Genomic DNA, 15,480 nt, shown 5'->3' with positions numbered 1-15,480 from the left:
GCCTTATTAGACATTTCCTGCCTCAGATAGCAAATAGAGTTCTCAGGAAACTTTCAAAACACAGTTGTTGTTGTTGTTGTTGAAGCTTTCAAAACACAGTTGTTGTTGTTGTTTTAATAGAAAGTGGGTAAGAGGCGAGGGAACTATTTCAGTTGTATATGCAATTTTTCCTCTCTGGAAAAAATGGGGCAGGATCTAGCTGCAGAGTTTCCTGAGGCATGGAAAGGTTGGAACGGAACATTAACTTATTATGCTTATGTTGTCGGTAGTGTTTGCAACCCAACGAATTTGCCCTGTACGGCCAGTTTGGGTGCTAGGAAATTTTTGTATCCTGAAGTTATGTGTGACTAGTAGCAAAGCAAATAAGATGTAGCTAGTGTATAGGAGACAAAGGGAAGGGGGTTAAGTGTAGCATTCAAACGCGTGTGAGACACCCACAAAAGAACCTTGTGGGAGAAAATACTAGAATTATTAGAATTACTGCAGGCTGTATTTTTCTGTTTGGGGGCCACACATCCAAAGTGCTCATGGCTTACTCCTGGTTCTGCCCTCAAGCCGGGAATCGAACCCCAGCTGGTCCTCATGGGATGCTGCCGGGCAAGTGTTGTTATCTGCTGTATTATCACCATGAGGGGTGTTCCTTGGACCACACCATGATGCTCAGGGCTTAATCCTGGTTCTGTACGCAGGAATTACTCCCATTTGGGGTGGGGAGAAGTAGGAGATTGGGGATGCAGGGTGCCAGGAATCGAACTCAGACTACCTGAGTTCAAGGTAAGCATTCTACAAGTTGTACCATTTCTCCAACCCGACTGCCAGCTTTTATTGAGGTTTTCATATAAGCCCGGAATCAAATTGAATACTTCAGATACTTTCTTAGTCTGTATGAATTTTTAAGTACATAGGCTGATTTATTTGCTTCATTTATCAAGTTTTGACAACTTTGAATCATGAACACCTATGGTAAAAATATCTATATATTGTAACTCTAAAAGTTTAGTATGTTAGTTTACTGTGATCAATGGTTTCATCTGACATCATAATACTATAATTAATCACGTTTGTTATTGAGTTGATCTAAAAACAAGATTTAGGAAGAAGCAGATGCTAATTATATAATACTGAATAAATAGACATTTAATTATCTTCATCCTATTTTGCAAATTACATACCTGTTAACTTTCTTTGGTTAGGTAGAGGATTACTGAAATGCGGTAAAAAAAAAAATCAAATATCCACATGTGTTCCAAATTCATTTTTTAAGTTTTATGTTCTAGTTTGGCCTCAATTAAATTTTTCACTGTAAAAGAGATTGTGGAGTTTTTGTGTTGTAGAGTTTTCTTTCAAAGATGATCGAGGTTTTTTAAAAATATAAAACTTAAAAGACAAACTAAAATAAACACATAACCTCTTTCCCCCAGCAGTTACACAAAATCAGAAGCTATATCCAGTGCAAGAACTGCCTCTTAATTCATCAAGTGAAGTATCTGTGGTAAGTCTTTGACAATGCAGCTTCTCATAGGTCCCATTGTTCTTCGTATAATACCTATTTTCTGTCAACAGAAAGGCCAGTTTGATAAAATAATACCATATGATGTTCTTTGATTCCTGTGAATGTTTTAGTTATTTTCCATTTTTCTTGGGTTTAGGTAAGGTTTGATTGTTTTCTGCACTTTAGTAAGCCACTATATCAAAACTGGACATAGAAAGGATTGGGCACTCACTATGCTAGAAGTACCTACTTCTAGGATATCATTTTTCTCCATCAATGCCTCGCATAACATTAGATATTGAAAGCATTTGGAGACTTGAAAACTTACCTTGGAAACCGATTTTAGCTCACTAGCTAAGTTATACTCTTTGTGGTGTCCTTGTGTCATGTGGTTTAAATATGCATTTCAGCAAAATACATATCACTATCAAGACTTTAAATTATCATTAATACTCAATGACTCTTCAAATACAATGAATTAACTGGTTATTGTGGTGAGTGGACTCGCAAGACATTGCCTATAAAATATTTACAGGGTTAAGAAAGGCATTTTACAAGAACAGGATGGTTGACCAACAGTATGTGACATTCTTGATGTCAGCCTGTGATTTAACAAGTAGCCTTCTGAAGAGCCCCTGATAGTCTGTTATATCCCCCATCTGTCCCAGGACTACCCTTATCTGCCCTTGTCCCAAAGCTTTGAGAAACAAAGCTTAAGTTCAACGTATATAAGTGCTGTTGAACTTACCATAAAGCAACTTCAGCTCACTATACTCTAATCCTGCTGTCTGTCTCTTTCTTTCACTCTTGAACCCTCTCCCTGTTATCCACGTTGACTAGTCCCGCAGGATGGGACAGCATGCCTCACCCTATCCCTGCGGCCGCTACTATATTTACTGATGGATCTTCCAGGGGAAGAACCGAGCTTGTGATTAAATACCAGACTTATTCCTTCCCTACCTCATATAAATCAGCTTAACTTGTGGCGCTAAGATCATTGTGGGTGATTTTAATGCCAAGATAGGACCGAGAAGATCAGCCGAACAACTCCACATCGGGACCCATGGCCTAGAATGGAACGAACAGGGTGAGAGACTGTCTGAGTTCATCATGTAGATCAAGACCATCCATGGCAACTCACAGTTCCAGAAGGCCAAATCTAAACGTTGGACATGGGAGTCTCCTGGTGGACGGTTTCCACAACAAAATAGACCACATCATATTCAATCAACGGTTTTGCCCAACCAATGTCGCTGTTGTCCCAAAATTCCAAACGAGATCGGACCACCGTGTCCTTCGTGCAGAATTCTACTTCATAGAGCAGGGAGAAAGGGCTGCAAAGTTTAAGAAGAGAATTCCCCAAACGACCACCAACTGAGAGCTCTTTGGCACTATTGCTGGAACATGGGAAGATGCCATTGTTGACTACATTGACAAAGAATATGATTGACTGATTTAGCATCTCCATGATTGTGCGAGGAACGCCAAGAGAGAGATAGCCACAAAAAAAGTCTGCCTTCAAAAACTCTTCAGCTTATTCGCCAACGTGCTTTGGCACATGCCTCAGGCAACCGCAAGCAAACGTCTGAGCTCGCAAAGCAGTGTAGAGATGCGATCAAGGAAGATCCCAAAGAGAGAAGAGCAGAAGTGCTGGTAGATGCAGCAGAAACCAGGAAAAGCATTCATAACGCCCACCTGTCTTTCGCCAACTACAAGACCAAGATGACTACCCTCCAGCGTCCTGATGGATCTATCACATCTTCCAGAAGGGCAGTGGAGATTATCCATGACCTCTACTCAAATCTTTTCAATAGCCATGTCCACCTGCTCACACCAAATTCCACAGGATGGATATGTCATTCCCAATGTTCTCCCTTCCGAAATCCAACACGCCATTTCGTCAGTAAACGAACAGCACCTGGCCGAGACAAGGTCAGGCCTGAACACCTGAAGAACCTGCCGTCAGTACTCATCAATACGCTGACTCGGCTCTTCACACGCTACCTGTCTGAATACAAGGTTCCGTCCCAGTGGAAAACCAGCAGGACCGTACTACTGTTCAAGAAGGGAGACATCTATGACATTGGCAACTATTGCCCGATATGCCTATTGTCTGTCATCTACAAGTTGTTCACTCAAGTCATCCTAAATAGGATTGGCAGAACACTAGATGAAGTTCAACCATGCGAGCAAGCCGGGTTCCGCAAAGGATTCAGCACCATCGACCATATCCACACGATAACCAAGCTCATTGAGGTTTCCCGGGAGTTCAAGATGCTGCTCTGTCTAACGTTCATTGATTTAAAGAAGGCCTTTGATTCTGTTGAGACGGAAGCGGTCATTGAAGCCCAAGCCAATCAGGGCATTCAAGCCCAATACATCAATATCCTCCGTGAGCTGTATTGCGGATTCACTACCAGGATCTCACCATTCTACAAAGAGGTGATCATTGATGTCAAGAGGGAGGTTCGGCAGGGTGATACCATTTCACCAAAACTCTTCAGTGCCACCCTCAAGAACATCATGCAACGACTGGAATGGGAAGGAATGGGAGTGAAGATAAATGGTCGGCAACTACACCACCTCCGCTTTGCTGATGACATTGTTTTAATAACACCAAACATCAACCAAGCGGCACAAATGCTGGCCGACTTTGATTGTGAGTGTGGAAAGGTCGGACTACAGCTGAATCTTACGAAGACAATGTTTATGAGAAACAGCCTCGTTCCTGACGCCCCATTCGCTCTCAATGGAACAACCATCTCCGAATGCAACAGCTATGTGTACCTAGGTCGAGAAGTCAACATGACAAATGACCTGGCACCCAAGCTGCACAGGAGGAAGAGAGCAGCTTGGAAAGCCTTCAAGAGTGTCAAAGAAATAGCTAAGAGGACAAAGAACCTCTGGCTCCTGGCACATCTCTTTTATTCCACTGTTCTTCCTGCATTAACATATGCCTCAGAGACCTGGGCCCTATGCAAACAGGATGAGAATGCTATTCAGGTCTCCCAAAGAAGAATTGAAAGAGCTATTCTTGGAGTATCAAGTTTCACTCAAATGAGAGAAAGAATCTGGAGTTCCGACCTCCGTGGACGATCAAGAATCAGGGAAGCTGTCTAGTTTGCCAAGGTGTAAAAAATCAGATGGGCTGGTCACGTAATGAGATTTAAAGACGACCGCTGGACTAGAGCTGTTACCGACTGGATTCCATGGGATGTCAAGAGACCGCGTGGCCGCCCACCTACAAGATGGTCAGACTTCTTCATTAAGATTATGAACGATCGGTTTGAGGCTCTTCATGTTCCTAGAGCGAACAGACGCCATTGGCTACACTAGCACGTGGCAGGGACAAATGGAGATGTTACTGGCGCCCGCTCGAGGAAATCGACGATTAACGGGAAGTTAAGTGATTAAGTGATTAACTTGTAGAGCTATGTGCAGTTTTTGCAGCTTTTTCCCACTGCAGTGATTTTTCCTTTAATTTGTATATGGATAGTGCATATGTTGCTTATTCCATCCCTTTATTAGAAATCGTTAGTTATCTCAAACCCTCCTCTAAGGTGGTTCGCTTGTTTGCAAATTTAAGAATCAATTAGAATTAGAAAGTTTCCCTTTTATATAGGACATCTTAGATCTCACTCCAGCCTTCCTGGCCCCCTTGCACAAGGAAATGCTCTGGCTAATCAGGCTACTAAATTTGCGGGAATGATCACCGCCACAGGAGTTGAATTGGCCCAACAAGCACACTCGTTGCACCATCTTAATGCCAATACCTTGCGACAAATGTTTTCCTTAAGTCATGAACAGACTAGACAAATCGTTAATGTTTGGTCTGTGTGACCTCTTTGCCTACCCCACACCTGGGGGTTAATCCCCGTGGTTTAGTACCTAATGACATTTGGCAGATGGATGTGACTCATGTCTCTGAATTTGGCAAATTGAAGTACCTACATGTCACCGTGGACACATTTAGCGGATTTATCTATGTCTTGCTGCAAGCAGGAGAAGCAGGAAAAATATTCTTGTGCATACCCTTTCCTGCTTAAGGTTGCTGTCCCACGTGCAGTTTGTGCTCAATTTCTTGAGCCTGGATAAGGATGGCCACAGTGTTGCGGACCGTTTCTGGCGTTCTGACTCCAAAAACTCCTATGCTATGGCTAAATGGAAGGACCCCCTCGCCGCACAGTGGCATGGCCCGGACCCAGTCCTGATCTGGGGCAGGGAACACGCCTGTGTCTATGACACTTGCGAGAGGGCAGCACGTTCGCTCCCAGAGAGGCTGCTCTGGCAAACGGATCTTGTAATTCCTTCCAGGGATCCGGAAGGCCCTGAGAAACATTCTTCCTCTCTTTCAGATGTCAGCCCCAAGGAACGTCATTTTGCCTCTGATCCTGACTCTGCTGACCCCATCAAACCTTCACAAGCCTTACGCCCTGTCTGCTGAACCCCATCGGGCGATTCCCGTCTGCTGGCAAGTCTTCGTGCGAGAGGCAGATGGAGACCGGAGTGTTCTTTCTCAGTGTGCCTTACAAACCCTCTCCTGGTTTCCTGACTTAGAGGTGGACTTCTGTTCACTCATTCCCCTGTCATGGCGACCCTCCTGTCGAGCTAAGTGGGAATCGGAGAACTACGTCTGCCCTGGCCATAAGAGGGTCTCAGGATGTGGAGATGCCACTGATTTTTTCTGCAAGCGCTGGGGCTGCGAGACCACCGGCACTGCTTCTTGGGTTCGTTCCTCCACCTCCGATTTGATCACTCTTTCTTCAGCACAGAGGTATCCTGGTACTGTCCCATGCCAGCCCCCTGCGGGTGATCGCTATTGTAAGCTTCTCCGCATTTCATTTACATCTAATGGCAGGGCGCTGGCCTTCCCAAGATGGGCCAGGGGTGGACTTCTTTGGGGATTGCGCCTGTATGTTGGAACGGCGCCCGGTCTTCTTTTTGGCATTCGCAGGACCTTTCCCCAGTCTCTGCCCAGAAGTTCTACTCTAACGGCGCAGCTTTCCCCCCTTACATCTGCCCCTCCCCTTTTGCCCACTGATGCATTTCTACCCACGGGTACATCTCCCACTATTACCTCCCCCACAGATTCGGCCCTTCTTCATTCCTCTGAGGCACTGCTTCGGCTTGTGTCGGCCACTTTTGACTCCTTGAACCGGACCTCCCCAACACTTACCGAGTCCTGCTGGCTTTGCCTTCAGCTGACCCCTCCGTTTTTTGATGCCATTGGCCACAATGCTTCCTATGGTATCTCTCTTTCGTCTCCCTCATATTGGGGAGCTCCTTTGGGGCCTCGATATTCTCACCTTTCTTTATCCTCGACCTCTGGCTCCGGCCATTGCATTGGCTCCGTTCCTTCGGCCTACGTTAGCCGTTGCACCCGGATCACTCCCGACCCGCGTTTTCCCCCCACCTCCTGGGTCACCCCAACTGAGGATGCCTGGTGGCTCTGTTCAATAACGGGCCTGACTCCTCATCTTGCTGCCTCTGTTTTCGACTCCTCTTCGGAGTTCTGTATGACTGTTTTGGTGGTCCCCCGTATTTTGTACCACCCAACTTCCACCCTTTATGATTACTGGTCCCCATGCAATGTTGCCTCACCCCGCGGATTCTGCCGCGAGCCTGTCTCTGCCATTACCATCGCCACCCTGTTCACCCTTGGCCTTGTGGGCACCGGTATAGGGATTGCCGCCCTGGCTTCTCAGCAATCTGGTCTAGCTACACTTCGTGACGCCATGGATGCCGATTTAGAGCGCCTTGAACAATCCATCTCTCACCTTGAGGATTCGCTGACGTCTCTTTCGGAGGTTGCTCTTCAAAACCTCCGGGGACTGGACTTGCTCTTTATGAAAGAGGGGGGATTGTGTGGTGCCTTAGGGGAGGAGTGTTGCTTTTATGTTAACCACAGTGGAGTGATTAAAAACTCCATGCGAGAACTAAGGGAGGGTTTGGAGCAGAGACAACGGGAACGTGAGTCTTCTAGCTCTGGGTGGGCCCTGCACTCTCTACTTCCTTACTGGTTGCCACTCTTGGGTCCCCTGACTGCCCTTTTATTGATTGCTACTGTTGGGCCTGTGCATTTTTAACCGGATTATCGTTTTTGTTAGACAACAGATAGCTTCTCTACCTGCCAACCCCATACAAGTGCATTACCGCCACCTGGCAATGGAAGATGTTTTTCTGGACTATGCTGCCGCAAAATCTGCTGCTGCAGAGGACGGTTCGCGAGTTGTGGTTTTTGGACCCAACCTTGAGTTGTTCATGGCAAGCTCCCCTGCCCCTCTCTGATCTGACACTCTGGGTACAAAAGAGTCGGACTTTACCCTATTCCACTTTTGTTCAGTGTGGGAAGCTGGCCATCTAATAACCAAGGGCCTACGTGACCCGCGGCAGGCCAAGTCCCGACTTGCACAAGTCCTGTGCTATGCATGGTTATCTTGAGGAAACATCCGTCACAGAAACATCTGTCATGACTGCCCACAAAAACAAGAAATAACTGACAGTGATTAACCATGTATGTGAAACGTATAGGCTTTGTAACTTTCCTAACCATATATGGACATGACCTTCTTGTGTAACTGCCTTATGCTTTGTATGCATAGTTTCCTGTACTGATAGGTATATAAGCCCCTGCTGCCCTGAATAAAGTCCTGTCCTGTCCTGTCCTGTCCTGTCCTGTCCTATCCTCTCTCTTAACTTCTTGTCTCTTCTTGCATCTGCGTGTTCATTCGGTTGATCCCTCCTTGCACGTACGGAACATGGAACCTTCCCTGCAGGACGGGGAGACAACTCCGCAGGTCTCCCCGCAATGCTGGTATTCTGTTCGTTCTATAACTAAAGGAACACTCCTTCCTGTCTCCGATGCCCATAGGCCCCAAATCTATTCTTAACCTACCTAAACCTGTAATTGAAGACTCCGTGTCTCATACAGTATCCCCCGCAGGAATTTCATTGTTACTGTCTCTATTACACACTTTCCCATGTCAACTGAATAGATTTTACTTAGAATCATTGACAGCACCTTTTTGACCTTAAATCAATCCAAACCTGATTTGACATTGTCCTGTTGGTTGTGTTATAGTGCTCAACCTCCATTTTATGCATACTTAGGAAGTCATACCCTCTCTACTACTCATACAGGCTGTCAGTGGTCACAAACACAACCAGTTAAGATTATAGACTGTGTTGGGACCGGGTTATTACTTAGGGACTGTTCCTCATTCTCATCAAAGTCTTTGAAACACCACTGTCCCTTTCCCTAGTCGTGGTGATTATTCCTATATACTACCTTCTAATAATATATGGTGGGCCTGCAATAATGGCCTTACCCCTTGTGTAGCCCGACGATTGATCTGGAGTAATTCTACCATCTATTGTGTTATGGTACAATTGATTCCTAAAATATCTTATTATTCTGAGGAGCAGTTTTCTGCAGCCTGACAACCTAGCAATGATTTGAATACTGTCAGAAAGAAGTGAGAACTTATCACTGCCATTACCATGGTAGTGCTTCTTGGTCTTGGCATAGCAGGCACCAGTGAGGGAATCACCTCTCTTGTGTTACCTAACAAATATAATTCTGATTTAAGAATATCCATAGATGAGGACGTCGAGAAAATGGAAGTGGCTATCTCCCTTCTGCAGGATTCTAGGACCTCCCTGGCTGAAATCGTGTTGCAGAATCAGAGAGGTCTTCACTTGCTGCTCCTCCAGCAAGGAGGACTATGTGCAGCTTTGAAAGAAGAGTGCTGTTTCTAAATGAACCACTCTGGGCAGGTTAAGGACTCTGGCAAAAGTGCAGGAGGGCCTGGAGAAATGCAAGAGACAACGGGACCAGGAACAAAGCTGGTTTCAAACTTGGTTTTCTACTTCCCCTTGGCTAAACACTCTGTTACCTACTATACTTGGTCCTCTAATCGGGTCTTACTATTAATTTCCTTTGGACCATGGGCCTTTTCGCGACTTTCATCAAGCAACAATAGGACTCCTTGCACGCTAAACCCATACAAGTCCACTACCACCGGCTGGACCTGGCAGATAGCGGATACAGTGAGGGCATTAGTCTTCACAAGGTTCCCTATATCCTTAACAGGTCATATACCCGCTGGCACTTGGGACTAGCAATCACCTCCTGGGCTAGGGCACCTTCAAAGCATGGAACAGAGGTATCTGCGGTAAGGGGAGCCCCAGAGAAGGTCCCAGGCCCTTGCCAAATTGCGTGCCTATCTGCATGGAGGTTCGACCCTGGAAATTCCTCCCCCCTATAAAAAGGGTCTAGTTTTTCCACCAGCCTCCAATAGGGCCCTACAGGGAGATAGGCCTCTACTCATTTGCTGGTTAATACCCTTTCAACAACTACCTTACCTTCCTTAAAATAAAGAAAGGGAGGAGATGTAGTGAGCAAGCTCTTGGGTGCATAGCTTTTGCAAAACATTGACTATAAAATATTTACAAGGTTAAGAAAGGCATTTTACGAGAACAGGATGGTTGGTTAACAGTAAGTGACATTCTTGATGTCAGCTTGTGATTTAACAAGTAGCCTTCTGAAGAGCCCGGATTATCTGTTATCTCCCCCATCTGTCGCGACTTTCATCAAGCAACAATAGGACTCCTTGCACGCTAAACCCATACAAGTCCACTACCACCAGCTGGACCTGGCAGATAGCGGATACAGTGAGGGACTACCCTTATCTACCCTTGTCCCAAAGCTTTGAGAACAAAACTTAAGTTCAACGTATATAAGTGCTGTTGAACTTACAGTAAAGCAACTTCGGCTCACTATACTCTAATCTTGCTGTCTGTCTCTTGAACCCTCTCCCTGTTACCCACGTTGACTAGTCCCATGGGATGGGACAGGTTATACTTATAGGTGCATTGTACTTTACCCATAATTTAAAGGTTGGAGATGAACAGGAAAGATATAAAAAGTGCTTAGTGTGATAGTACATTAGAGAATGTGATTTTTAGAATGCATACAACTAGTTGTAAGTGGTGATAAGGAGAATTTGCAACCTCTGTAGCTGCTGGTAGGAATGAGGTAGTAGCTTTGGAAAACAGCTTAATAGTATTTCAAAATGTTAAGCATATATATGTACCATATGGCCTAGAAATTTTACTTCTAAATATTTCACTTGATCACGTGACTTCCCGTTAATTGTTGATTTGCTTGAGCGGGCGCCAGTAACGTCTCCATTTGTCCCTGTCACGTGCTAGTGTAGCCCAATGGCGTCTGTTCGTTCTAGGACTACAAAGAGCCTCAAACCGATCGTTCATGATCTTGATGAAGAAGTCTGACCATCTGATAGGTGGGCAGCCACGTGGTCTTTTGACATCCCGTGGAATCCAGTCGGTAATGGCTCTAGTCCAGTGGTCGTCTCTAAATCTTAATACGTGTCAAGCCCATCTGATTTTTGACGTGTTGGCAAACGAGACAGCGTCCCTGATTCTTGATCAATGACGGAGGTCGGAACTCCGGATTCTTTCTCTCATTTGAGTGAAACGTGATACTCCAAGAATAGCTGTTTCAATTCCTCTTTGGGAAACCTGAATAGCACGTTCTCATCCTGTTTGTGTAGGGCCCAGGTCTCTGAGGCGTATGTTAATGCAGGAAGAACAGTGGAATCAAAGAGATGTGCCCGGAGCCGGAGGTTCTTCATCCTCTTAGCTATTTCTTTGACGCTCTTGAAGGCTTTCCAAGCTGCTCTCTTTCTCGTGCGCAACTCAGGTGCAAGGTCATACATCATGTTGACTTCTCGACCTAGGTACACATAACTGTTGCATTCGGAGATGGTTGTTCCATTGAGAGCGAATGGAGCGTCAGGAACGAGGCTGTTTCTCATAAACATTGTCTTCGTAAGATTCAGCTGTAGTCCGACCTTTCCACACTCACAATCAAAGTCGGCCAGCATTTGTGCCACTTGGCTAATGTTTGGTGTTAGAACAATGTCATCAGCAAAGCGGAGGTGGTGTAGTTGCCGACTGTCTATCTTCACTCTCATTCCTTCCCATTCCAGTCATCACATGATGTTCTCGAGGGTGGCACTGAAGAGTTTTGGTGAAATGGTATCACCATGCCTAACTCCTTTCTTGACATCGATGATTACTTCTTTGTAGAATGGTGAGATCCTGGTAGTGAATCCGTAATACAGCTCGCGGAGGATCCTGGTGTATTGAGTTTGAATGACGTGATTTCCTAGGTCTTCAATGACTGCTTCCGTCTCAACAGAATCAGAGGCCTTCTTTAAATCAATGAACGTTAGACAGCAGCATCTTGAACTCCCGAGAAACTCAGTGAGCTGGGTTATCGTGTGTATATGGTTGTTGGTGCTGAATCCTGTTCAGAACCTGGCTTGCTCACATGGTTGTCTTTCATCTAGTGTTCTGCCAATCCTGTCCAGGATGACTCAAGTGAATAGCTTGTAGATGACAGACAGTAGGCAGATCGGGCAATAGTTGCCAATGTCATGGATGTCTCCCTTCTTGTACAGTAGTTCAGTCCTGCTGGTTTTCATTGGAACGGAACCTTGTATTCAGACAGGTAGCGTGTGAAGAGCCGAGTCAGCGTATTGATGAGTACTGACGGCAGGTTCTTCAGGTGTTCAGGCCTGACCTTGTCTCGGCCAGGTGCTGTTCGTTTACTGACGAAATGGCGTGTTGGATTTCGGAAGGGAGAACATTGGGAATGACATATCCATCCTGTGGAATTTGGTGTGAGCAGGTGGACATGGCTATTGAAAAGATTTGAGTAGAGGTCATGGATAATCTCCACTGCCCTTCTGGAAGATGTGATAGATCCATCAGGACGCTGGAGGGTAGTCATCTTGGTCTTGTAGTTGGCGAAAGACAGGTGGGCGTTATGAATGCTTTTCCTGGTTTCTGCTGCATCTACCAGCACTTCTGCTCTTCTCTCTTTGGGATCTTCCTTGATCGCATCTCTACACTGCTTTGCGAGCTCAGACGTTTGCTTGCGGTTGCCTGAGGCATGTGCCAAAGCACGTTGGCGAATAAGCTGAAGAGTTTTTGAAGGCAGACTTTTTTTGTGGCTATCTCTCTCTTGGCGTTCCTCGCACAATCATGGAGATGCTAAATCAGTCGATCATATTCTTTGTCAATGTAGTCAACAATGGCATCTTCCCATGTTCCAGCAATAGTGCCAAAGAGCTTTCAGTTGGTGGTCGTTTGGGGAATTCTCTTCTTAAACTTTGCAGCCCTTTCTCCCTGCTCTATGAAGTAGAATTCTGCACGAAGGACACGGTGGTCCGATCTCGTTTGGAATTTTGGGACAACAGCGACATTGGTCGGGCAAAACCGTTGATTGAATATGATGTGGTTTATTTTGTTGTGGAAACCGTCCACCAGGAGACTCCCATGTCCAACGTTTAGATTTGGCCTTCTGGAACTGTGAGTTGCCATGGATGGTCTTGGTCGACATGATGAACTCAGACAGTCTCTCACCCTGTTCGTTCCATTCTAGGCCATGGGTCCTGATGTGGAGTTGTTAGGCTGATCTTCTCGGTCCTATCTTGGCATTAAAATCACCCACAGTGATCTTGTAGCAGGTGTGATCTTCTTTATGGAACTTCTCCAGTCCATGTAGAACTTCTCAATTTCTCCTTCATCGTAATTAGATGTTGATGCATAGACAACAACGATAGAAACTGCAGATCTTTACAGCATTCAGTCGAAGAGAAGGACAACATGGAGGGCAGGATCCACAGATCCCGAAGGAAAAAAAAAAAACAGGTTCCAAAAAGAGCCGAGATCATCGGGAAGTCCCAGATGGGGTAGGTACCGCATCCCGCCTCCCCCAGATGGAACCCCGGTGACCAGAAGCCTCTACAAGCACTGCTCGAGTATGCGGGAACTAGGACTTTTCCTCAAATCTGCCGGGACTACAACTCCCAGGTAACCTCAGATTCCGGAAGTCATGCCCACAGCCCGCCCCTCCCAGCGCCATCTTTACAGCATTCAGTCGAAGAGAAGGACAACATGGAGGGCGGGATCCACAGATCCCGAGGGGAAAAAAAAAAAAACAGGTTCCAAAAAGAGCTGAGATCATCGGGAAGTCCCAGATGGGGTAGGTACCGCATCCCGCCTCCCCCAGATGGAACCCCGGTGACCAGAAGCCTCTACAAGCACAGCTCGAGTATGCGGGAACTAGGACTTTTCCTCAAATCTGCCGGGAGTACAACTCCCAGGTAACCTCAGATTCCGGAAGTCACGCCCACAGCCCGCCCCCCAGCGCCATCTTTACAGCATTCAGCCGAATAGAAGGACTAGATGGAGGGCGGGATCCACAGATCCCGAAGGAAAAAAAAAAAAAACAGGTTCCAAAAAGAGCCGAGATCATCGGGAAGTATACAAAGTGATCCATGGGAAGTAAACCACCCAACGTTTCTCTCTGAAAATCATAGTTAAGTTTGGAGCACGGCCACAGCCCCAGAAACACAAGGACTTAATGCAGAACCCAGCAGCTTGGAGCAGAAAAGTGAAAGGACTATGCGTTAATCCAGGCCATCAGGTCTGTCCAGAGGGGAAAGTGTGTTGGTCCCTTCTGCCTTCCTCCCTCTGGAAAGAAAGATGGCGGCCACATGGGAGCCTTGTGGACAGCAGGTATGAGCCGGGGGTGTGGGGGCGACTAAAACCTCATGGGAAGGGGGGGCGTTCCGGTCCGTCCTTCACGCCCTACCGAGGCCACCAGTTGCCTCCCGCGAGCGGCTCTCCAGCACGGCCACGGCCCCAGAAGCACAAGGACTTAATGCAGAACCCGGCAGCTTGGAGCAGAAAAGTGAACAGACTATGCGTTAATCCAGGCCATCAGGTCTGTCCGGAGGGGAAAGGGTGTTGCCCCAGTCGCCTTCTCCTCTCTGGAAAGAAAGATGGCGGCCGCATGGGAGGCTTGTGGACAGCAGGTATGAGCCGGGGGAGTGGGGGCAACTAAAACCTCATGGGAAGGGGGGCATTTCGGTCCGCCCTTCACGCCCTACCGAGGCCACCAGTTGCCCCCCACTAGCGGCTCTCCAGCACGGCCACGGCCCCAGAAGCACAAGGACTTAATGCAGAACCCGGCAGCTTGGAGCAGAAAAGTGAACAGACTATGCGTTAATCCAGGCCATCAGGTCTGTCCGGAGGGGAAAGGGTGTTGCCCCAGTCGCCTTCTCCTCTCTGGAAAGAAAGATGGCGGCCGCATGGGAGGCTTGTGGACAGCAGGTATGAGCCGGGGGAGTGGGGGCAACTAAAACCTCATGGGAAGGGGGGCGTTTCGGTCCGCCCTTCACGCCCTACCGAGGCCACCAGTTGCCCCCCACTAGCGGCTCTCCAGCACGGCCACGACTCCAGAGCACAGAAACCAATTTCTTAACTATCTGACTTTCAGTAGAAATACTTCCAGGGTCAATAAGTAAAATAGCAGAAATCCAAAACCAACATTTAATTCTTGAACCCAGCTGTAGAAAGCAAATCACTTCACAATGCTTTTTCAACATGTCTGATTTTGGGGGGGTGGTAAACTCTAAGTAATCGTGGTGAATCTTTTATTGAAACAATGAATCTAATCAAAGCAGATAGAGTGTTAACTAGAATTCATCTGCCCCACAGGGACTGGGAGGGGTGAGGGGTGGGGTTTTATTGGGGTTCTTCATGGTAAAAAATAAGTATTGGTAAAGGGAAATGTGTTTGATATTTGCATGACTGAGACCTAAACCTGAAAGCTTTGTAACCTTTCCCACGGTGATTCAATAAATAAATAAATAAATAAATAAAAAAGATAGAAACTGCAGGCAGTGAGCCACATCTATTCAAATGTAATCGTTCGATTGGGGTTGTTAGGCATTCTAGGCATTTACACAAGAAAAAGTAAGGCATATGTCTGTGTAGCAACTTGTTTAGAAATTTTCATTGTATCAATATTCATTGGGGCCAAAAAGTAAAATCCCCACTCCCCCCAAACATCTGTTGATCTATTTTGTTCATGAATAAATAAGATTTGA

This window comes from Sorex fumeus, unplaced genomic scaffold (genome assembly GCF_029834395.1).
Source record: "Sorex fumeus unplaced genomic scaffold, SorFum_2.1 ptg000014l, whole genome shotgun sequence".
NCBI classification, from domain to species: Eukaryota; Metazoa; Chordata; class Mammalia; order Eulipotyphla; family Soricidae; genus Sorex; species Sorex fumeus.
This window is presented reverse-complemented; position numbering follows the sequence as displayed.